The sequence below is a fragment of the Capsicum annuum genome, chromosome 10, assembly GCF_002878395.1.
Source record: "Capsicum annuum cultivar UCD-10X-F1 chromosome 10, UCD10Xv1.1, whole genome shotgun sequence".
In the NCBI taxonomy this organism is placed as follows: domain Eukaryota; kingdom Viridiplantae; phylum Streptophyta; class Magnoliopsida; order Solanales; family Solanaceae; genus Capsicum; species Capsicum annuum.
The window spans coordinates 207,399,412-207,425,221 of NC_061120.1; the positions used below are offsets into that span (position 1 = coordinate 207,399,412).

General features: G+C 31.9%; 1 pseudogene; it reads left to right on the plus strand.

Moving 5' to 3' along the window:
* The window catches only part of LOC107843624, a 67,195-nt pseudogene extending 51,494 nt beyond the window's left edge, over positions 1-15,701 (plus strand).
* Positions 15,702-25,810: the final 10,109 nt, after the last annotated feature.

Here is a 25,810-nt window from a genome sequence, read left to right on the forward strand (position 1 = left end):
TATCTGTAAGATCTAGTAAAACTTGGTAAGTTTATTCTACATTTTTTTTCAATGTTTGTTAATTGTATATGAGCTTATATTTTTTTATGTTTGCAGTTATACACTGTTGTGCAGATCCAGAAATTATGAATTTTTATTTCATGCATCTACTATCGGCGAATCTACATTGTTTTATGTAAGAGAATTTTTTTGCAGAACATACCTGTCTGATCAAAGATAAGATTTATCCTAAACTGTATGCTAATAGTAAGTTGATCGGTGGTATAGTCAAATCAAAGTTAAAATGCCACGAGCGGAAATACAATCCATCTGAAATCAAAAGTGACTGAAAGGAAGACATAGGTATGGATTTAACATATATTATGTGTTGGCGAGCTAAGGAAATAGAACTTGAAGAGTTAAGGGGAAAACCATCAGCATCATACAGAAAACTACTTGCATACATACATGTGATGAACACTAGTTATCAAAGTTCACATATAAGAATGAAAAGAATGCAGACAATGAGTTTTTATATATATTTGTAGCACTAATTGCATTCATCCAAGGGTTTGATCATTATAGACCTGTCATAGTTCTTGATGCCAGTCATCTCAGGGGACTTTATAATGGCACTTTCGTAGCTGCATGTACCATAGATGGAGCTGGTAAGATATATTAGATAAGTGTTTGACTTCAAATATGTTTCCAGCTGTATGCATTTATAATATATATATATATATATATATATTATGTTTATGTGATCAGTGGTAGGTATATATGGTTCCAGCTATTTGTATTTAATATATACATATGCAGTAGTTATATGTGTGCACTGGAAGTTAAGTATTTGACTTGAAATATATTTTCAGGTGTATGTATGTATTTATAATATATATGTGCATTATTATATGTTTAAAAAATAATGAATGTTTTTTTTTTCAACATGCAGGACATATATTTCCTTTGGCCTATGGTGTACTTGATTCTGAAAATGATGCATCTTGGAGTTGGTTCTTCGAGAATCTGAAGGAAGCATACGGTGAAAGAAAAGATATGTGTGTCGTTTCTGATCGTAATGCAAGCATCATAAAAGCTATCAGTGACATTTACAATGATGTGTCACATCATGCATGTATGTGGCATCTATGGGGAAATGTGAAAAAAAAATTCATAAATTACATAATGCATTATCAGATGTCTTTTATACCATGGCAAAATCATATTCAAAGACTGAATTTCACAAGTTAATGAAGAAAGTGGAGGCAGTTGATGCTAGAGTAAAGAATTACTTGGAATTGACCGGTTATGATAAGTGGGCTAGATTGTATGCATCCGTTCTTAGAGGATGGACTTTGACATCAAACATTGTTGAGTCCATTAATGTTGCGCTAGTATCAGCTAGAGAACTACCAATATATGATTTTCTAGAGGAAGTTAGATTGATGTTTGGTAGATGGAACTGTGAAAACAGACAGGAGGCGCTGTATACTTTTAAGGATCTTGTTGGTAAATTTCAAGAAATTCTTCAACAGAATGAAGCGGAATGTACACGTATGAAGGTATGATGAAATTTTTGTAATTATGTTTTATATGTAATAGTATTTTTAATTATTGTATGAATTATATGTCTGTTTTCAAATAATAAATTAAAGAAAATATATTCTGTAATAAAAATACATGTGCATGACAGAAATATGCATTTTGCAGGCTTGCAATATACATATGCTGAGATAAAAAAATTCATATACCAAATGTATATATTATAACTTTCAAAATGATTTTTATCTTACTAATTAGTTTTGTTTTAATAATTTCAGGTTATACCTGCATCAGAGTATATTTATACAATCCACGACAAGGATAAATATTTTATTGTTTGTCTTAAGGAAAAAAAATGCTCTTGTAATGCATTTCAGTTGGATGAGATACCGTGTATTCATGCTTGTGCAGTTCTTGATAGCAAGAATTTCAAGAAGGGACCATATTGCTCTGATCTATACAAGGCAAAAACCGTCTTGAAAACATATGATCTTCCAGTTTCTCCTCTACCACACAAAAATGACTGGGTGATTCCGAAGAAAATTATGGATGAGGTAGTTCTGCCCCAGAAATACAAGCGCTCCCCTGGAAGACCTCCAAAGAAGGACCGTGGAAAATTTGGACGAGATATGTTTGAAAAGAAAAGCAAAAATTGTTGTAGTTCACGTAGATTAAAAGGTCACAATAGGTTTTCATGTAGAAAATACAACAAATAATAAGTCGATTATTTTATTTAGTCAATAAACAATTGCTGATTTTTTTCATTGAGCAAAATATATATGATTTTCAATTTTGATAAACATATTTGATGTTATTGAAGTTGTTATAGCTAAATTGGTGATATTATACTTGACATGCTTCAATCTACACATACTTAAATTTGAAAAATACATATTAGACTCTTTTAAGTACCTATGAACATGTATAAAAATTAATAATAACTTAACATACTTTTATGTAAATGGTAAATCAAAATAAAAAATACATGTAAAGAAATATGTATTACGTAAATAAAACATTAAATGTATTTTTGTAAAAAAAAAATTAGTACATAAGAATGCATTATTCATAAATACATAGTCATATCCACTTAAATATATACATATAAATGGTAAAAATCATTTATATTTAAACAAAAAATTACATGAATTTTATCGTATCCATATAAATATATATTCAAACAAATTTAACTACATATATCTATAACTGAAAATATATATCCAAACTGGTAAAAAAAAATTCTTAAATACATGCATATATCTATAACTTATGCATATGTGCTAAATAGCATATATACATATGTATAGCTGCTTATGCTTATATATATATGTGTGTGTGCGTGTGTGTGTGTATTTATTAGGCATAAATACATATGCATTATTAATATATACATATTCAATATGCGTAAAAATACATATGCATAAATACATATATACATATGCATACCTGCTTAGTTACATATATACATATGTAAATCTGCTTAAATACATATATACATATTCATTAAGCATAAATACATATGTGCTATTAATATATACATATTCAATACGCATAAATACATATGCATATGTGTTACATAAATACATATATAAAGGAATGAAGATATAAATTATTCATAAATAAATACGAAAATTAAATCGATATGTAGAATATTAAAGTTACACATTAACTATAAATAAATAAATATGTAGAACATTAAACGTAAATGAATATGTAGAACATAAATATATATGTAGAACAAACTGTAATATAACACCAAGGAAACAATAGCATAGTTTCTTTGAACTTTAAGAGTTGTTGATGGAAAATAAGGAGTATTCAACAAAGTTTTTCTCCAGCTAATGTTAAATGCTGTAAACTACAGCAAAATAAAATATACATCAAATTTCATGCACTTCAATGTCTTTTGTTATACCAAATTCACGAGGAGGTCTCATTGGTGCTTCATCATCACTTTGTGCCTTCTCTTTTTCTTTCTTCATACCATAATCCCACAAAATCAAAGCATATCTCGTATAAATCAGATCTGGATCAAAATCAACGTGTGAAACAAGATCACCAAAAGTAAGACACTCAGCACATATCACCATATATTAACCACAATCCCTACAAATACATATATAAAGAAGTAAGAATCTGTTCTATAAAAATAATATCTATGTATATATACAATTAATATGCATATTCATTACTCACAAGTTGTCACTTGGTTGTTGAGGTAAATCTTCCACAACATAAACATCAAATAGATCCATCTTATCATAGGATTTGTAATTTGGATGATTAGCAATATCAATACCCTTCTTCTCGTAAAATTTACATGCAACGAGACATATAGGTATAACCTCATCTAACTTTTCAACTTCAGCAAGCACCGCAGCATCATGACCAGCAGACGACAAAGAATTATATACATAAATGCATTTATCATTGAAAGATATAACCGCAAGAATCTAATGATGTTTGGCCTTCATGTTGACAGGAATAAAAATATGATCAACCGTATGCCAAGGCACTGTAGCATGCATGCGGAATTCGTTTATGTACTCATTTAGATGTATTCCTTTCCACCAACATTAAGAGATGCATCATCAATTCTATACACATCTAGCACACTGTATATAGTATTGATGAAATTGTTGTCAACAGTGCTGTACTTGTATGAACTATTTGGATCATACTTAGATTTTTTTCGCAGATAGTAAAAGCATACATCAATTTGCTGCATTACAATAAAATTCATATTTAAAATTAAATAATAAAATTAAAACTCATAGCAGGTAACACTACATATGTATATACCATATACATATATAAGAACATATAGATTAACAGTATATGTATATACAAATATACATATTCAACTACATCATAACAAGCATTTACATATGTATATATGAATATACATATGTAGCACTCAAATAAGTTTCATTCCAAATATAATACTTTTTCACTTAATAGTACAACACTTACTTCATCAGACCATGATTGTCCAGGAGTGCCCATAATGTAGAACAATTCTTATTTTCCACAGATAAAACTTCAAAATTAATTACTAGTATTTTGGACTTTCCCTTCTTATAGTGTTCTTCATTGGTACTTCTGTTCAGTCATTAAACATAGTGATTCATCATTAACAGAAACTTATATTTAAATATTATTACAATTAGGTTCTAACGTATATACCTCTTCGCATGAAATTTAAGAAGGTCCACAAAAAGCCACTTCAGAAACTTGTTGGTAACCTTAGTGTCGTCTATATCATTAATCAGATGAGATACGAATGGATGCTTCTGATTGAATATTTTGCGCTCCTCTTCTGTGCCTCATTTATTGTTAAGTCATACCAAAAATGAACGAAAAAGGCAATGATATTTCATAATAATGAAACAGATGTATTTATAAAATACATCTGGAAATTATCATACAAAAATGTATACATAATTGTATCATATGTATATTGTAAATACATCACTGATACATATTGAAGTTATCAAAAAACAAAATATAAACATGATTCCAAGCTAACAAAAAAATTATGTATTTTAATTGTTCAGAATTATTTCAAATAACATACTTGTCATAATCAATATCTAATGAATAACAAAAACAACATAACATCAAATACAAATCTTAGTAGTAATCAAAACAAATACAAATCTAAATTTTATCATATCAAACAAGTGCCACTAATGTATTGGTGCATATTTACAAATTACATGACATACTTCTTAGCCATTATATAATAAAAAGAAATATTTATAGATTACATGTCATACTTCTTAGCCATTACATGTCATAATAATATAAAGTAAACAAAGTTGTTAACCATATAATATATGTTAGTGTACTAACCAGATGCTGAACCAAAATTCATTGTGAATGGTGACTCTTTGAATCTAGATGGTCGCTTAATCCTTGAAATATGCATGGGTGTTTGTTGTGCTTCATTTGCCGATGGATGTACAATTAGACTTTTTTCGTGATTAGCATATGCATTAAGACTCGGTAAAAGCTCATCAGGAATAGTGACTTGAGAGCCTGGTAAATTTTGTTCAGCTTTTCTTTCTTCAGTTACTGCTTCATGAATGTGAACTGGAGACTGATTTTGCTGATTCAACTTTGAGTTATCTACATTATGTTTTAATGGATTTAAAATCTTTTCAGCATCACATTCTTTGTCCTACATATAATGTATAAATATGTTATAATGTTGAAACAAAAGCAAAGAATGCTACCTTTGACGCATCTTTTGGTGATTTATTTTCATTTATTTCTGCCTGATAATCTTCTGATATGCTTACAATCTTTTCAGCATCAGATTTTTTATTCTGTGTTAAATGTATAAAAATGTTACAATGTTGCACAATATCAAAATAATCAAATGCAGACAATGCTACCTTGAACTAATCTTTTGTTGATTTATTTTCATCCATTTCTGCAGGATCATTTGTGTTTTGTATACAAAATATAATAATCTTGTTAAAGTGAATTTACAGCAAAATAAATAAATGCAGACAATGTACGTTTTCAGCATACCTTGGACTCATCTTCTGTTGATGTATTCACAGTCATTTCTGCAGCACCTCCTGTGTTCTATATAAATATAAAAATATTTTATAAATGTGAAACATTATCAAAATAAATGAAGGGGTAGAATGCAAATACCTTAGACTCATCTTCAACTCCCAAATTGAATTTTATGAAATCAAGATTAATGCTTTTGAGCACCTCATCTGAAAATGAGAATTGAGAATCTGATATATGTGCTTCGCCGATATTATCATCAACGAATTTTGTGTTCTACAAACAATGTTGAAACAAATTAAATGACAACAACAACAGTTGTTTAGAACTAAAAACATCATAAATATATTCAGCATACCAGTGATTCACATATATCTCTTGCTTCATGCTGATCAATATCAGTTGTATCCTTTCATAAACTTCATAAACGGTAAATTAAAGCGTAAAACATATTATTATTCTACTATATAACTAGCATGAAACAAATAAAATAAACTATTTACCAGAACATCATTTTTATCTTCATTATACACCTCCATCAAACTAGCACTTCAATTCTCTTTGATCTCTTCAGTAACCTGTTGCACATGCATAATTCTTATATGTAAAGATTAATTCCCACTGTATAAAGAAAATAAAATACATATGAATGTAAACAATTAACTTACCAATGAGCCTTCAAAATTCTTATAAAGATCATGCACAAACTTTGGAGTGGATTCATGGTGTGTTGTAGTCTTTTCAGCTTCATCCATGGGTGGCTTATCAACTTCATTGTCCTTATCTTTTTTTTTTTTTACGTTAAAAAAATATTAAAAAATAACAAGATCAGTATTAAACTAACTATTTATAATCTCACAGCATTTGTATATATGATTATACATATCATGATTTGAAAAGCACATATTACAACTGCATATGTATTTACTCAAATACAACTGTATATGCAGAATATGTATTTAACACATCATGTGTTATACATATTATCAAAAAGAGATGTATACATATTAGCATTTAAAAAAAAATACATATTATAAAAGAAAAAAAGACATTGTTTCTTATAAATGTATATCTTAATTTATAAAATACATATGTTGTATATGTATTGAAGATTGCAAATTATTTTTAAAAATTATTGTATCTGAATCTTAGTTATTGCATTTATTATCTGATCACACCTTGATGATACTAGGCCACAGATGGATTTCATCTCTTGATGAACCTAATTCAAAATAAATAAATTATATATGAAAATAAAATAATTCAAAATTTAAACACAAATTACCTCATTGTGAAACTTGTCAAACACTTTCTTCGAAACAAAATCATCTTCATCTCCAGAACTGAACGAAGACGAATCAAGTGGCTGAACCGGAATAGATTTTTTATTTTCTGATCGGTTTATGTCTTTTCTCTTTGAAGCTACTTTATATTTTGGTTGAATCGGCATAAAAATTGGAGTCCTGACAGAAAGCTTCTTTGCAAAATGAGGTGGAGGGTTCCTTTTTGGTGTTTGCTCATCCAAACCTTTATGTTGTTGCTTCAACTTTTTCTTGACAGGTGAAGTTGATGAATCGTCATGATTTTTTTTTGGGTGATTGAATATTTTTGTGGATGTGGAGGATCCTGAAAATCATCATCTGAATTAACCTTATCATCTTTGTGACTTACACCTGCAGGAACAACCTTCTTGAGTATCCGAAAGAATGAAATCTCCTTTCGTGTTGGCTCAATATTGTTAAAAGAAACCTACAATTTATATCACATAAAACGAAAAAGGTTTTTAGATGGTAACACCAATGATAGTAGGAACATAAATCACTGACATTACAAAACATTTAACCTTTTACATAAATGCATATGCATTGACAAATTATATTTTGTGTATAAACATATACAAAAACAGTAAATGCATTTTCAAATAATCAACATAAAAAATAAAAGATATAAAGGAAACTTATCTTGACATCTGCATCATTAAACATGCTTTCCATAAGAGATTCGAATCGTGGACGGGGAGCATTTGTTTTCCAAATCAAAAGACGGGGAATTTGATTGTCCATCCTTGAAGCAACATTACGATGAACAGTGGAACAACACTCATACAATCAAATTTGAATGGCCAGAGGCATTCCATGTAGCATATAAAACTTTCCTTTCGATTTCAGCTTTTTATTCAAGCTTTTGGCTAATTCCTCAAATGCAACAGACCCCCAAGGATAATCACTGTAGTGATTACTCTCAACCAAATTAAAATATAGCCATGGAATAACTATAGTATCAACAGCAGACAACAAAAATGTGTGAATAAAATAGAGATTAGCAAACTTGACGGCATCCTCATCATTGTCTTTCCCCCAAATTTTTTCAGAAAAAGCAGCAAATAATTCTCTTTTCTGAATATACTTGGCACTGTTAAAATATTCCTCAATAATTCTATTCGAAAGATCATCATCAAACACAAAATTGTCCTTGTTTGAAACACAATTCAAATCATTAACCACATCAAACTCTCTAGGACTGAAATGAAGATTTGTGCCCTTCACACGAATTACTATGGCATTTGCAGTACTTTCCTTAGTCTCAAGCAACATAATACATCTTTCAAACTGCACTTGGACCATACAAATCTTTTTCTTCATGAAGATAGCAAATATGTTATTACTACAAAAAATGTTGTACTGATTCTTCGTTAAAATTGACTTAATATGATCTTCAATGTCATTGATCATATGGCACCCTATATGTAGAGCAAATTTGAGCAATACTCTTTTCATCTATATTTGATCACGCAAAATTTATACACCACAAAATTCAATTATATGTCAAAACAATGACATATATGTATTTATGAAATACATCTTAAAGTTACATTATCCCTATCTTAAAAAAACTGACATATGTATTATATTTATACATAACTATGACAAAAATCATGCTTATCAAGAATAAAGAAGTACATCTTATTGTTTAAATCAAATGAATAACAAATACAACTTAACATCAAACACAAATCTTAACAGTAAACAAAATAAAAAAAATATCTAAACTGTAGGATGTATATACTTTACATGTCAAAAGAGTGACACTTATGTATTTACAGAATACAACTAATAACAATAAAATATATATTTATATATATATATATATATATATATATTATGAATACAATAAGTATTTTTAGTAACCAGAATATGTTACAACTGAACATGAAATACAAACCCTATCATTGTCAAAATACAAATATATTACACATATCTTAAATACAAATACATATTCAGTATGTACAAAATACATAAATTATACACTTTTTATCAATAACCAACCTTTGTACAAAATATAAATTTTACAGATAACAGATATAAAATAAATACAATTAGGGGCTACAATTTTATATCTTAAAAACACAATATATACTTCAATTTTAAATCTTAAAGAAATAGAAAAATAAATACACACCTAATAAATTGTATATATAAAATACATCTATGAACATGTTTTCAAGAAAATATAAAATTTTACATATAGAATCATACCTCCTCTACTTTCTCTTCTTCAAATTCAAAATCAGATGAAACAAGACTTGAAATTTTACTAGATTCAACTTTATCATTCGGCTTTCTCTTGTTCATCGATTTTTAAAATTTTTGGGGTTTTGGGGATGAAGGTTTTATTAAACTTTTTTGTTTCATTTTTTCACCTTATTTTCCAGATTGTTACGGTGCCTCAAACTCGCTTCTTCACTAATAACACCTCCCTTAGGCTGAATATTAGTAGAACCCAAGTTAAAATCTTCATCTTGAGTTAACTCGAGATTAAACGATGAAAGTTCATCGGAAACTAAATTCATCGGTTTATTAGCCCTAACTGAACTACTACGATTTGCATGTTGTTCCATTATATCGAAAAACCAAAGAATTCAACACAAACTCAAAAAAAAAAAAATCAAACCCTAACAGACCAAGAAGAAGAATAATGAAAAAATTGAAAAAAAAATTGACAATAAAATATATAAAAGAGTTTATATGGAAAATATAACATGCATTAATTGAAAAAAAAAAAACCTTACCTTAATAGTTGGATGCAAAGTTTATCAAGATTCATAGAGAAAAACTCGAAATTTGAAAAAAAAAAATTGGAGGAAACTGAAATTGGTATATGGCATGAAAAAAGGATAAGGTAAAAAGGTGAGTTAAAGTCAAGCTCTATTCCTAAGAAAAGGTAAAATATTGCTAGTTTTAGTTATTAGTTGTAGTTTTGAAAAACTATTACTATAAATTGTAATTAATTTCTTAAGGTTGCTAGTTGATGTAATTTTTTCTTGTTTTAATCGATTAAAGGGGAGAGTTGTAAGGTGGGTCGGGTCGATTTGGGGTTTGGGGCCGGTGCTTGGATGTTTAGGCCTAGGAAGGGGTATTTAGGAATTGGGTAGTGAGTCTCTTTCTTTTCTTTCAGCTGAAAATTGTTTAAAGAAATTGGCCCAAATTCATAATCTAATTTTTTCAAATCGATTTCACTTAACTAATTCAACGATGCTTACTTATTCTTATTAATTTATTTTAAAAGTGTACATATATATATATATATATACACACACACACACATATATATATATGTATACACACACACACACACACATATATGTATACACACATGCACGATTTTAATTATGTATATATTTAAAATACGTTTAGCTATAATTCAAAAAATATAAAATACAATAAATTGCAAAAAATATGATAATCTAGCAAGCATTATGTTAATACATTAATATATATTTATTTTTCATTTTATAAAAGAGAGTGAAATGATAATTTTTTTTTTAAAAAAAAACATATATATTATTATTATTATTATTATTATTTTCCCGAGCGAATTTATAAGATGTGTTATTAGTATTTAATAGCAAAGATAAGAAAAAATATCATTTTCAAATTGTTAATTTTAAAAAATAAGTATATATATATATATATATATATATATATATATATATATTGAAAAAAAATATTCAAAAATCCTAAGCATCGAGAAGCTAATTTTATGAAAAAGAAGAGTCAAAATTGGGCATCAACACTACGCGAGAGCGTTGGTAAGTGTGACGTATATCATGAATTGTATGCAACTAGATATAGCATGTGCTATTAGTAAATTGAGTCGGTACATGAGTAATCCTAATCAAACTCATTGGGTGGCAATGGAAAAAGTTTTTGGGTATCTAAAATATACTCAAGACTATGCTCTACATTATAACAAATATCCAACGGTAATTGAAGAATATAGTGATGCAAATTAGATCACCAGATTGAATGAAGTAAAATCCACAAGTGGATGTGTATTTACTTTAGAAGGAGGAGCATTCTCTTGGAAATCGTTCGAACAGAATGTATTGCCCTCTCTATAATGGAATCTGAATTTATCGCGTTAGATAAAATCGGTGAAGATGCTGAATAGCTTTAGAATTTTTTGAAATATATTCTTTATTGGACCAAACCTTTGGCGCCGATATGTATACACTGTGATAGTCAAGAGACAATAGGTAGGATAGGGAGCATGATGTACAACGGTAAATCTCGTCAAATAAGACGGAGATAAAATACCGTTAAAAAATTACTCTCTAGTGGAATTATCATTGTTGACTATGTAAAGTCAAGGGAATATATGTCTGATCCATTTACAAAAAAGTCCAATCTAGAGATGGAGTTGAGAGATCATCGAAGGGAATGGGTTTAAGGCCTATGACAAGTCAGTATGGCGGTAACTCTACCTAACAGACAGGAGATTCCAAGAGCTAAGTTCAAGGATATCAAACAAAGTTGTGATTTATGGATCAACATTGTCAATATACTCAACCCATTCTCATGATGAAGACAATGTTCAGAGAACAAGGATAAAGCTTATAGTTTGAATCTTTTTAATGGTTTCTAAGTTTGGCAGGTTTGACCAAATAGTTTGATCTACAGGATTAAATGTTTAGGAATCACCTATGTGAGGGTGAAGTGAAAGCCGCTTCAAGGAGAATGTTAGTAAAGTCCTATTCTCTACGCTCTCATAAAATTGGGACATGTTCATGGCTAAAACGAACAAAATCGTGAGAACCACAAATAATAAAAGGCTAATTGTGTGACTTGTGTTACCTAGGTGTACATTAACGTTCGACGGTTCAAAGATATCAAATCTACCAATTGATCAAGTGCATCCGATGCATGTTCACTACGAAAAATTCAAAGGAAAACTCACTTATCCAGATGGAATTAGTTTTTGCTTGTAAATCACACACTTTTCCATAAATTATTTATAAAATAGTCACCCCCATTCATGTGGGGGACTGTTGGACTTTTTAGAGGCGTGAATGGAAAATGAATAGGTGTTTTTTGGAAAGACATCAAGAGAAAAAATGAAATTTGAATAGGCACCTTTTCGGATTGGATGGTTATGATCTTTTCAAAGGGTTGTGACTTTTTCGAAAAGTTGCACCTTTTTTGAAGAGTTGCACCTTTATGAAGGGTAGCACCTTTTTGAACCACTGCTTCGCTTCATGAAGCAACACCTTGATGGCTATAAATATCTGAATTTTTTCTCAGGTATAGACATGAAGTTTGAAATAAAAAATACTCCTCTTTCATAAAAAAAAACTCTAGTGTGATTTGCTCCCGTTGAGTGTGTTTGCAGTTCGACAAAATTTGAGGTACCGCTATTTTATCGAAGTAATTCATTTTATCCTAAGCGGATATACTCCATAACCTCGGGTACTGAGGAAAATAATTTTTTTAAGGACACACCATGAATTCGGTGAATTTAGATCTTTCTGTTTCATCTCTTTTTCTTAAAGTTGATTTTTACTATTTTTTTAAAAAAATAGTTTGAAATTTATGTTGATAGTTCTTCAACTATTTGAACTTGTGTTTGAAGTTCATGAAACTTCATTTTGATAGTTCATAAGCTGGTTGAACTTGTATTGATGTTCTTAACATTTAGTTTTGTTAATTTTCAAAAAATAGTTTGAACTTCATTTTGTTGATGTTCATCAACTGGGTTGAACTTATTATTAAAAGTTCGAAGTTCAAAATACAGATTTTGAACTTCATTTGATTGTTCATATAATTATTTAAACATATGTTTGAAGATAAAAAAAAAACAGATTTAACTAAACCCAAAGAAGAACAACAGCTTCTACTACTATTGTGCCACTTTAATCATGTTACTAGTTTAAATATCATCTTTCTGTTCTTTTTATTTTTATTTTTCTCCTTTGAAAAAAGTTGGACTTTGTTATTGTACTATTCGAAATAGCTCAATTTTACCATCCGTTTCACTTTTGGTTCATTGATACCCTTATCCCTAACAAATTCTCTCATATTTGTGATCCAGTATGAAAGGGGTGGAAAATACATGTTCGAAACTTCAAATTATTTGAGAAAGAAGGGGAAAATTTACTCCTCAATTTTTTGATACCCTTATCCCTAAAAAATTCTCTCATATTTGAAGATCCAATATGAAAGGGGTGGAATATACGTGTTTGAAACTTCAAATTATTTGAGAAAAAAGGGGCCAAAATTTATCCCTCACTTTTGCCTATGTTTTAAAGTTACCCCAAATCGGAGTGAGTTAGGGGTCAAGGTATACATATTAAACTCATATTTCATATGTATGAAATCAGGGCGGCTATTATATGAAGCCAGTGAAGCAACCCCCATTTTGTACTAATTGTATGCGTACATGTTATTTATTTATTCTTTTAAAAAAAGTATAGTGTAAAACAAGCAAATGTTTACTCCTTCCATTCAAATACTTGGTATTTTTCACTTTTTGAAAGTTAATTTGATTAATTTTTGAAGCTAAATTAGATTAGATTAATTCAACATTCTAAAATTAAACGTTAGATATTCGTGAACTACACGAAAAGTTCAGTAAACTGCGATTTTTCAGGTATATACAATTTGACTCTCTAAAAAGCGGCACATGAAAAGTATTTTGATTTGACGCAAGTATAATTAAAAAAAATGAAAAAGGGTAAAAAAATACCCCTGAACTATCTGAAATGGATCAAAAATACCCCTCGTTAGTTTTTTGGTCCAAAAATACCCCTCCGTTAAATATTTAGCTCAAAAATACCCCTCACTCAAACAGAATTTCACCAAGGATGCCACCTAGATTAAAAAAGTCAACTCAATATTCCACATCAGCATCCACATGTATAATTTCTTTTTAAAATTCATCAGCCCATAAGTTACATAAATGGATCCGACCCGACTCAATACAAAACAAACCATCCTATCACAAATAGAGGGTATACCAAATTTTCAATGGGTTCTTCTTCAATAACAATATTGGTATCAAGGAAAAGAACAAGCTCTGAAACCTGCAAGAACATCGATGAGGAATAAGTCGAAATCAAGTGTAATTGTTGACGATGAATTTAATGATACGATTTAAGTCAAAATGATATTCATTTATTTATTTTGGATATAATTTAATTTCAGGCACCTGGTGTAACGGTGCTAGTACTATCTTGGATTATAACTTAGTACACACTTTATGGCAAATGGTTGAGATACACAAAATGGTTCCAGGGAAACGTTTCGATAGATATCATGAGTTAGGGCAACATGCTTTTGGGGAAAAGCTTGGGCTGTGAATTGTGGTGCCCCAACAAGTAATTGTCGAAGTTGGTGTCGACATTGTTTATATGGTGACAGGGGAAAGATCACTCTAGAAGGTCCACGACTTGGTTTGCAAACCTGGGGATGGCTGCAAACAAATCAAACTTCCATACTTCATCATGATATTTGCCTCTGGTCATTTTGTGCTCTCTCATCTTCCCAATTTTGCCCATAAAAAAAGACTTCTAAAAATATGAATGGTAGTACCATTGCAACTTTTTTTTCAGATAATATGAACTACACTTTTAGATCCTTACTTCTTTGAATATAATTTTTTCTAGATCATTTATCGATAATGGGAATGAATGAAGCAAATTATACCTTCTCATTTTCACCTTCATCTAAGTAAGCAACGACTTTGCATATATAAATAAAGGGGAGCGGGAGCGATAACTTTTGTTCGTTGTACGAAATTACAGGAGATGTTTTTAGCTAGTTCAGAGACGACTAGCAGCAGCGTAGAATGGGCAATGACAGATCTTTTGCGTCATCCAGAAGCAATGGACAAAGTGAAAACAGAGATATCAAGAGTAGTAGGACCAAACAAGAAGTTTGAAGAGAGTGACATTGACAATCTCCCTTATATGCAAGCTGTAATCAAAGAATCACTTCGTTTACATCCTCCTGCCCCTTTCTTGATCCCAAGGGAGAAAATTCATGACACCAAGTTCCTGGGGTACGACGTACCAAAAGGCACTCAAGTCCTAGTAAATGTGTGGGCAATTGGAAGAAATGCTGAATGTTGGGATGACCCTATGAGTTTCAAGCCGAAAAGGCTTCTCAGCTTAAAATTGGATATGAAGGGTCAACATTATATGTGTTGCCTTGACTTTAGTCCATCGCATGATGCATTTCGCTCTGGGATCGTTGTTTCACGAATTCGAATGGGAGCTTCCTGATGGCGTCTTTCCTAAATCTATTAATTTGGATGAAAGCACGGGAATAACAACCAGAAAACGAGACTCTTTGAAACTGATACCAAAAAAAGCTTGATTACTAATCGTAGTTATTGAACTTATCAAACCAATATGTATTTGAGTCGCTATAATTATGAATTTTTCCACATTTTTCTTTGTAACAAGCATTTGTAGTGCTTGTACTCACTGTATATTTAGCTAGATCTTTGTCAAATACAGATTATAATTTGGAGAAATGATCACATATGAACTTGGAAAGTAGCATTTGTTTTGCACTAAATTTTTATCATTAAATCTTAGTTAATTTATGTGTACTAACCTAGTATCAGAGTGTGAATGTCCCTTACAAGTCTCGCATACTTATTTGATCGGGAGCAGGGGTGGACCTCTTTTCTATCAACACTAGATAGGTATACCCGTGCTTTGCACGGGCCCAATGCGTAATTTTGCTATGAAGCAAATAAAATATTCATATTGCATATAATTGAATGATAATAAGTTAACATGAATGGAGAAAAAAGTTTGGACTTAAGCCCAAATTATGTGGTGTAGGAATGAAAGAACAGAACATGTGAAATCAAGATTTATACAAACAAAAATGAAAGAAAACATAGATAAACATGAACAAAATATCACACAAAACAAACAAAAATGCTATCCACATTTACATTTTACATATTAATACAAAATCCAAAAGAAAATCAATATATATCCAAGAACAAGCTATCTACTCCACAACAATAACAAGAGTCTTTAGTCACCACCGCAATCACCACCACCGCCACAATCGCCACTAGCATAACAACCTCCTCCACCTCCACGATAATACCACTTATCGTCCTTCTCATTGTTAAAGTAGTCCCTACAGGCAAAAATGACCATAGAAATCATTAAAACAGACATAACTACCATTCTAACCATCACCATCAGCCCCGAACACTGGATCGCTGAGCCACCTTCTACCGCACCGTAGAATCGTGCCATATAATTTCTATTTTGACTTTATGTAATTATCTGTAGAAATAGTTATGCTTCTAATTAATCTCTTAACAAGTTTATATATATAGCCATATTTTAGGTGTAGACACCTAATTTTGTCCCTCACGAAGCCCAATTCATCCACTTTTCACCTCACGTTATCATACACCCTCACCCAAGTGATTATACCCCCACAAAAATACAAAAATAACAAAATATCAATAAATTCCTAACAAATTAAATCAATAATATTTCTTTATACTAACTAACTTTTACACCTCACCACACCCCTACCGTGCCCTCCCCTTCACATTTTGCTACTCTGTTTTACCATAACAGAACAAAAAAAGGGTGTGACAATTCTGGCGACTCTACTGGGGACTTTTCAGAATTCGAGCTTATTTTTTGGAGTTATATCGGCCTAGTTTGACATTATGGGTGTGTAAACGTATTTGTGTGATTGTTTGTATTGTTTTATCATTGTGGCATGCTTACGTGCTCTTTGTTTGCAATTTTTTCTTATGTGTTACTGTTGTATATCTGGCATCATTTGCATAACCCGAGTCAATTCTTTTCGCAACAAGTTCTGTAGTACACGTTGTGTACACGACCTATAGTTGAGTCACCTTTATTTTAGAAGGGGGAGCCGTCGGCTAGTATGGAGTAAGTGGAAATCAAAGCAGCCACTATAGACCATACGCTCCCCCCGAACAACTTTGTTAGTAAACCCCATCGTAGGTCAGCCTTTAGGTCATACTTATCTGCATCATATTGAGACCTAGCGAGATCCACTAGGTCCTTTGTAGGAGACTCACCTCTAAAGCATCCCTACGTGCTAATTGTTATATTTTTTAGGATAATATGGTCATTTGATAGACTGATTGGGGGAAAACATGTGCTAGAATTAAAGAAAGGTGTATAGGCATGAAAAAAATAAAAAGAGAAAAGAGAAAAAGTGAATCAAAAAAGAGTCTTGTAGTTTATTTTTAGAGTTCTTTATGGCTTTTGTTCTTCACGACCCAAAAATTCAAAAAGGATTTTTTACCTTTTGCACTATTTGTCAAAAACAAAAACATCAAAAGATTTTTCTTTTGTTTCTTTAGTAAGCATTCATAATTCAAAAATTTCAAAAAAAAAATTCTTAATAGGAGATTTTTATAAAAGAAAATCAAAAGATGGTAGGTTCTTTGTACATCTCTTATAATGAAACTACCAAAAAAAATTTCTTTCATAGTTGTTGGTGTTGGTTTTATGTGAAGTGTCAAATTGAAAATCCCAAAAAAGATTTTATTTTCATCGTTGTAGTCATATCTCTCAATTCAATGTTTTGTTTATTCTTTAATTCTTTAATTGTCCAATCTGGACAAACTACGCACCCCTGATTCTCATCTCTCGGAAATGAGAAACATAGGCAGCCTTTTCAGGTTCGGGGATCTTATTTAAAAAATTCCAAAAAAAATTTCTTCACTCTTCATTTAGAGTAGGTGTTTCATATACATTTTTAAAAGAAAACTACAAAAAGATTTTCCAAATTTCATTTTCATATGAAATTCAAAATCGAAAACCCAAAAAGATTCTTCTTTGGTAATCATAGGTTTCATTTTGTATTAGGGATGTTAAAGCTGGAAAAATCAAAAAGATTTTCGTCAATTCTTTTGACATTTTATTATTTTCTTTTCTTCTCAAAATTTCAATGAAAAGAGAGAAAAGAGTTTAATTGGCCATTTTGTTAAGACTTCACGAATTACGCACACCTAATTCTCCTCACCCGGGAGTGAGATACGTAGGCACTCTTTTGTGGTTCGGTGATCTTTTAAAAAGGGGAAAAAGAGGTTTTGAAAAAAAATGGTGAACTCTAACGCATTTTTTGTCTCTTGTTCAGTTAGTTTAAGGTGGCTGGTTTGTGGCATTTTGGCTGGTCCTCCATATTGCACCAAGTCGAAGAGAAAGTTCTGGACAACAAGGATACCGAGGTTGTTGTCACTAATCAGATAGGGAGTTCGGGGAATGAGAATTTAAGAGCTAATGAAGAGATTCAGAAATTAAGGCAGTAAATGATAGAAATGCATCGAGCTTGGGCTAACGGGTTGCCACCTCCTTCATTTTCCACTGATAATCTGGAATATATTTTTGGCTTGCCTCCAGTGTCTCATGCATAAATTTTTCATTTTTTTTTGACACGCCACAATATGTATCGGGGTCTACTCTTGGGCAACAATATCCAAACACTTCCAATATTCATCTCCTCACTCCTCAATAAAGGACTACAACACGTTCGGCTTCACCTATTGTTCATGCTTTTGTGGTGCCACCCCCACCTGAAGCTTCTGCTTTTAATGTCCATCCAACGGTTGTTATTCCTCACTCTGGAAGTGATCCTGTATTGAATATTTCTAGTAATCAGTATCATGCTCTTAACCCCCCATTTAAGTTGACTGGTCCTAATGGCTACACTCAATTGCCTGAATTTTCTCTAAATGCTGAAAAACCTGTTATGATAGAAGAACAAGAGGAGATGTCCCAAAAGGTGAAAAGTTTGGAACTGTCTATGAAGAACTTGCAAGGACTTGGGGGTTATAAAAGTGTCTCATATAAGGAATTATGCATGTTTCCAGGTGTCAACCTTCCCCTCGACTTTAAGGTACCTAAGTTTGAGAACTATGATGGACACGGGGATCCGGTGGCGCATTTGAGATGTTATTGTAACCAATTAAGAGGTGTTGGAGGTAAAGAAGAACTGTTCATGGCTTACTTTGATGAGAGTCTTTTGGGTCTAGCCTCAGAGTGGTTTGTTGATCAGGATATTGATAGGTGGAACAGTTAGGATGATTTAGCTAATAAATTTGTGCAAAAATTTTAGTATAATATGAAATTTATCCCTAACAAAAAATCCCTAACTAGTATGTAGAAGAAGAATACTGAGAGTTTCAGGGAGTATGCGATCAGATGACGTGAACAAGTTGCTAGGGTGAATCTGACAATGAAAAAAAGCAAGATAGTGGAGGTGTTTATTCAAGCGCAGGATGAAACATATTATCAACACTTGTTACCTGTATTAGGCAAGCCATTTATTAAGGTCCTCAAAATGGGAGAGATGATGGAGGATGGAATTAAGACCAATCGCATTGTGAGTTTTGCATCACTAAAAGCGACTACTCAAGCAATTCAAAAGGGTTCAAGAAGTGTTGGGGAGAAGAAGAATGAGGAAAATGCATCTACTATTGTAGTTGGACAGCGGTCACAGTCAAGAAGACTACGTCGTCGTCACTCTCAGGCTCAAGCCCAAGTTCATGCCCAACGTCCAAATAATCACTCCCAAAATCCAGTATACTCTATTCCACCACCTCCATATCTAGTGTATAATGCATAACCGCATGTCCAAACCCCATCTTACCCACAATGGAACACACCAACTCCCCAGAGTCATCCTCTAACTACACAAACATACCAAAGCCTGTCTAGGCCCGACTTTTTATCGAAACCAAATAATGAAATGAGGCAGAAGTTGAAAGATAGCTTTACACAAATTGGAGAATCGTTTGCCAGTTTAATTCAGAGGTTAGTATAGTGGGGCATGATCACTCCTCTTATTAGGTACACTCTTAATCGGCGTTCAAGAAATTTTGATCTTAATGTATGATGTGTGTATCATTCTAATGCTCAGGGTCATAGTATTGAAGATTGTTGAGATTTGAAAAGAGAAATTGAAAAGATGATTCAATATGGATCAAATATAGTGCAGAACATTAATAGTGAAGAAAGCTCTAGTCATGCTGATATGCAAACCAGTGGCTAAGATGTCAAGCTAAGCAATTGAGAAGTTACTTCTCTCCCTGCTAGGATGGATATTTGGTAGTCTGTTTTGTTTTTTTTTCTGTTATCTGAACATTGACAGTGAGGAAAGCTCTAGTCATGCTGATATTTCAAATATGTGTTGTTTTTTTTGTTTTCTTTATACAGTACATTTTATGTTGATTCTAGTGATATGACATGCCTACGAAATTTTCAACCAGATCTTAAAATCCAATTTAATCATGAAACATGGAATTAGAGGACTAAAGTTAGAAAAACATCTAAGAAAATATGTAGAGTGCTGAGACATTTGGTGACAAGTTGAAGCCATCTTTAAAAATTAAGGCAATTGTTTTGAGAATCACTAGAATAACTTGGTCATCAATTGAAATACATGTCTCAATTAGGTCAAATAGTGGATGTGTGATCCTACATCAAAAGAAACAGAAAAATCAGCTCCACGAAAGCATGAGGAATGTACAACAAAGGTGGAATTTGCAAAAGAAGTAGCGACCCGTAGTCTTAGTTTAAGTTAGTGTTGTAAAAAATGTCACAAATGATCTTCATCTTTCACTATCATATTGCATGACATGTACTAGCATTTTCAAGGATTGATATGACAAAGGCATTTTATTCTGCTATCCGAACATTGTGTCATTCTTTGTTTACTCTATTTGAGTTTTAGTTCTATTTCCTTTCATATCCCTCTTTTGGAGTCAAGATACACTCAACAAAGCTCAAAAGATAAGTGCCAAGCAAAAGAATAGAGTCAAAAAAGTTTCAGAAAAAGAAGAAAAAAAAAGTGTCAAAAAAAGAAAAGAAAAAAGTGTCAAGTAAAATAGAGTCAGAAAGGTTCAAAAAAAAGTCAATAAAAGAGAAAAAAAGAAAAAAGAAATCAGAGTCAAGCAAAAAATGAGCTGTCAGAACTACGTGAGACTTGATTCTCCTCTCCCAGGGGTGAGATACGTAGGCTCCCCTACTATGGGTTCGGTCCAACCAAATAAACAATTTAGAATTGCCCAGTCAAAAGAAACTGGGGCATGAGTTAATCTTCATTGTTTAAGTCGATTCCAAAAGTTGTAAGTCTCACCCCACTTCAAGTGTTGTTTGGGCCTCATGTCATCCCTTCTTTCTAACCTTATTCAAAAGCCAAGCTACAGCCAAAGAAAGACCTTCAGATCAATCTTTGAGAATGTTAAGGCTAAGAATGCAATGCATATGATGATGCATTTTGAGAACTATTTGTTTTCCTCAATATAAGGAATCAGGAGAAATAAAAATGAGAGAGTCTTATAGGTGAAAATCCTCACGGGAACTGTAAGGCAATAGTAAGTTGATAGAGATAAAAATGAGAGATTCTTAGAGGTGAAAACCTTCACGGGCACCGTAAAACAACTATGAGTTGAGAGAAATGAAAATAAGAGTCTCATTGGTGAAAAACCCTCACGAATACCATAAGGCAATGGTGAGCTGAGAAAAAAAAATGAGAGAGGCCTGTTGGCGAAAACCCTTCAAGGCGCCGCTAGCCGAATGAGGTCTTAAATGCAATTGACCTAAGGAAGCAACTCAATTTCAGGGCCATTAACTCAATAACAATAGGTAGGAAGTTTGGATAGAAAGATCAGGGCTTAATACAAAATGCATGGCATAACCATTAGAGTTGACTGTTATTTTTAGATAATTTTTTTTGTTTCTTTGTTTCAAATGGAGACATTCATTGTCTTTTCTTTTTTACCTTTATTTTTATTTTGTTCTTCTTGAGTCAGTTATCCAAATTAAAAGTCATTGTCACTTTTTTTTCTTCTCTCGTCTTTGAGTCAAGTTCATGTCAAAACAAGTAAGAAAAGATTTCAAAATTGGCTACCAGCCTCTTCAATTGCACAAAGCAAGACAAAAGGCCAGCACATGAAAGAGACATGATTATGAACAGAAATAAGTCATGCAGAAAGTTTAGGAATTCATGGAAATACCAAGGTTCAAAGGGTTTATTTGAGAAACATGTCAAAGCATAAATATTGTGTTTGTTTCAGAGTGACTCTTAATAATCTGAGTTTAGGTAAATGAAGCAGTAAGTCAAGGACATATGCTAATGGCTGAAAGTAAGGTTAAATGTGACGAGGGCAAGATCAATCATCGCAAAAGCTAAAGCCACAAACCAGCCACCATGTTTTAAACTCATAAGTTTTCTTTGATGAAACAGGAAACATATTACCTTCAAAGCAAGGACTTCAGAGCATAAATATCAAGGGTTGCAATACCTCACGTTTATAAGTACAGGAAGCAATGTTGCTGCACAGGTTTGATAGTCAAATTGTGGTAAAAATTCATCATCCTATATCCCTCGTAGACATACTTCCTTGTCTAGGGATTTCAGTTTTCATTTGCTAGGTGATACACTTCTTAAATTGAAGCTTCACTCCTAGAAGACGTATCTTTTAGTCGAGTTATTCCCCTTGATTCCTATAAGATGTACTTTTTAGTCAAGTCATTCCCCTTGATTCCTATAAGACGTACCTTTTAGTCGAGTCATTTCCTTGATTTCTATAAGACGTACCTTTTAGTCGATTCATTCCCCTTGATTCCTATAAGACGTACCTTTTAGTCGATTTATTTCCCCTGATTCCTATAAGATGTACCTTTTAGTCGGGTCATTCTCCTTGATTCTTATAAGACATACCTTTTAGTCAAGTCATTTTCCTTGATTCCTATAAGACGTACCTTTTAGTTGAGTCATTCCCCTTGATTCCTAGAAGACGTACCTTTTAGTCGAGTCATTCCCCTTAATTCCTATAAGACGGAACTTTTAGTCGAGTCAATCCCCGTGATTCCTATATGATGTACCTTTTAGTCGAGTCATTCCCCTTTATTCCTATAAGACAAACCTTTTAGTCGAGTCATTCCCTTGATTCCTATAAGACGTACCTTTTAGTCAAGTCATTCCCCTTAATTCCTATAAGATGTACCTTTTAGTCGAGTTATTCCCCTTGATTCTTTTAAGACATACCTTTTAGTCGAGTCATTCCCCTTGATTCCTTTAAGACGTACCTTTTAGTCGAGTCATTCCCCTTGATTCCTATAAGACATACCTTTTAGTCGAGTCATCCCTCTTGATTCCTATAAGACGTACCTTTTAGTCGAGTCATTCTCCTTGATTCCTATAAAATGTACTTTTTAGTAGAGTCATTCCCCTTGATTCCTAGAAGATGTACTTCCTAGTCGATTCATTCCCTTTGATTCCTAGAAAATGCACTTTCTAGTCAAGTCATCCCTTTGACTTCTAGAAAATGCACTTTCTGGTCGAATCATTTCAATTAATTCATAGAAGATGCATTTCTTTGTTCGAATTTTCAAGTAGTTATGATGTGACTGTCACAAAAGTTTTCTGATGATAAACTGGGGAAAAATTTAATTCATGTTATTGAAAGCATTATTTAGGGTCCTTTTGAAAAATGAGACTTTATTTTTGAAAAGTGAGATTTTCTATCATAACATTTGTCTGGGATAATTTTCTTTCTAGTTTTGATGTGATTTCAGGAGCTATCCTGAAGAACAGAATGATGAAATAGCAAGTTAGGAGCCCATTTGAAGAACAAAGTGATGAAATAACAAGTCAGGAGCCCGCCTGAAGAACAGGGCGAATAAATGGATAGTCAAGCAATAGGGTGAAGAAGTTGAAAGTCAAGCAACAAGGCGAAGAAGTTGAAAGTTACGCAACAAGGCGAAGAAGTTGAAAGTCAACAGATTGAAAAATAGCAAGTCAGGAACACGCCTGAAGAACAGGGTGAAAAAAAATTGAAAACCAAGGAACAAGTTGAAGAAATTGCAAGTCAGGAGCCCGCCTAAAAAATAGGACGATGAAACTCAAGTCAAGAGTCCAAAAGAAGCTGCATAGTTAGGATTTTTGTAATTTCATTCACGTTTTAACTTGTAATTTTCATTTTTGATGTAATGACAAAGCTGCGGACCGGAACCTTGAAGGGACCTCACTCGACTCTCCAACTCGGTTGTCCTTCTTCCTTTTATTTTTTTTCTTAAATAATGGCCGGGTCAAAATTTGATCTCGTTGTCTACTTTTTTGTCTGAAAACACTTTATGCTTACACTCAAAAAGAGGCATGATGTAGACACCTAATTTTGTCCCTCTCGAAGTCCAATTCATCCACTTTTCACCTCACGTTATCATACACCCTCACCCAAGTGATTATACCCCTACAAAAATAACAAAATATCAATAAATCCATAACAAATTAAATCCCTAATATTCTCTTATCCTAACTAATTTTTACACCTCACCACACCCCTACCCCTATATCCCTTGCCCTCCCCTTCACGTTTTGCTACTCTATTTTCCCATAGCAGAACAAAAAAAAGGGGTGTGACAGTAGGTACCCCTGATTAATCTAATAATGAAGAAATTATAGTAAAGTTTAATGAAGTTTCAATTTCATTATACTAATATTCAAGAAGGCGAATTTGATTTGGTCATTAATGTTTAATCAACTTAATTTTCAAACTTGTTTACTGGTATTATGAAGAATTAGCTGATCGATGACCCTAATAATGGAGAAGATTTTAAAAAAAAAAATAAAAAAATTTGGACCAGATTATTAGTTCTAAAGTTCAATGTTTAATTAGCAACAAATCTTGTTTATTGATTTGATTGCTACGATTGGTGCAACATTGAGGATAGAACTTTATAAATTGGTCAATTAATTGGAATCTCATTGATATTTACAAGCAATTGACTTAGCCTTGATATTTACAAGTAGTTTGCTTTTAAGTGAGTAGGTTAGAGCTTTAATTAATCACACATGTAACTTTTGATTATTTAAAATTGAACGATTTTATCTATTACGATAGTTTTTAATGAAGTGCAAAAAGTTCAAAACATATATTTTATTATAAGCACATATATATTTTACCATCAGAAGTCTCAAGTGATTAATGAATTTAGAGAAAAAATATTAGTTGTCATTAATTCTTATGACTTTTTACCTTAAATATATTTAATTAATTTTTAACTCTTAAATATTAGAAAAAAATATGAAAAAACCATCTTGTCTAAAACAAAAACTTTTAATGAAGAGCAAAAAGTTCAAACGACATGTCTAAGGCCCTTCACACTTTTAATACTCCCTCCGTCCCAAATTGAGATGACACAGCTATTAAGAAAATAATAATTAGTAATGTAATTTTACCATTTTGCCCCTATTATCAGAAGGTGATCCTATCCAATCTATATTTATGTATCCAATAATCCATCTAATCATGATCTCGATTCTCAAAAATAATCCTTTGCTTGACTAATTTTATGTATTGAAGGGTAGAAAAACTACATCCTAGTGACTTGTCATATGGGAAGTCCATAGACTGACTTACAACACTCACAACAAAGACAATGGTAGGTCGAGTTATT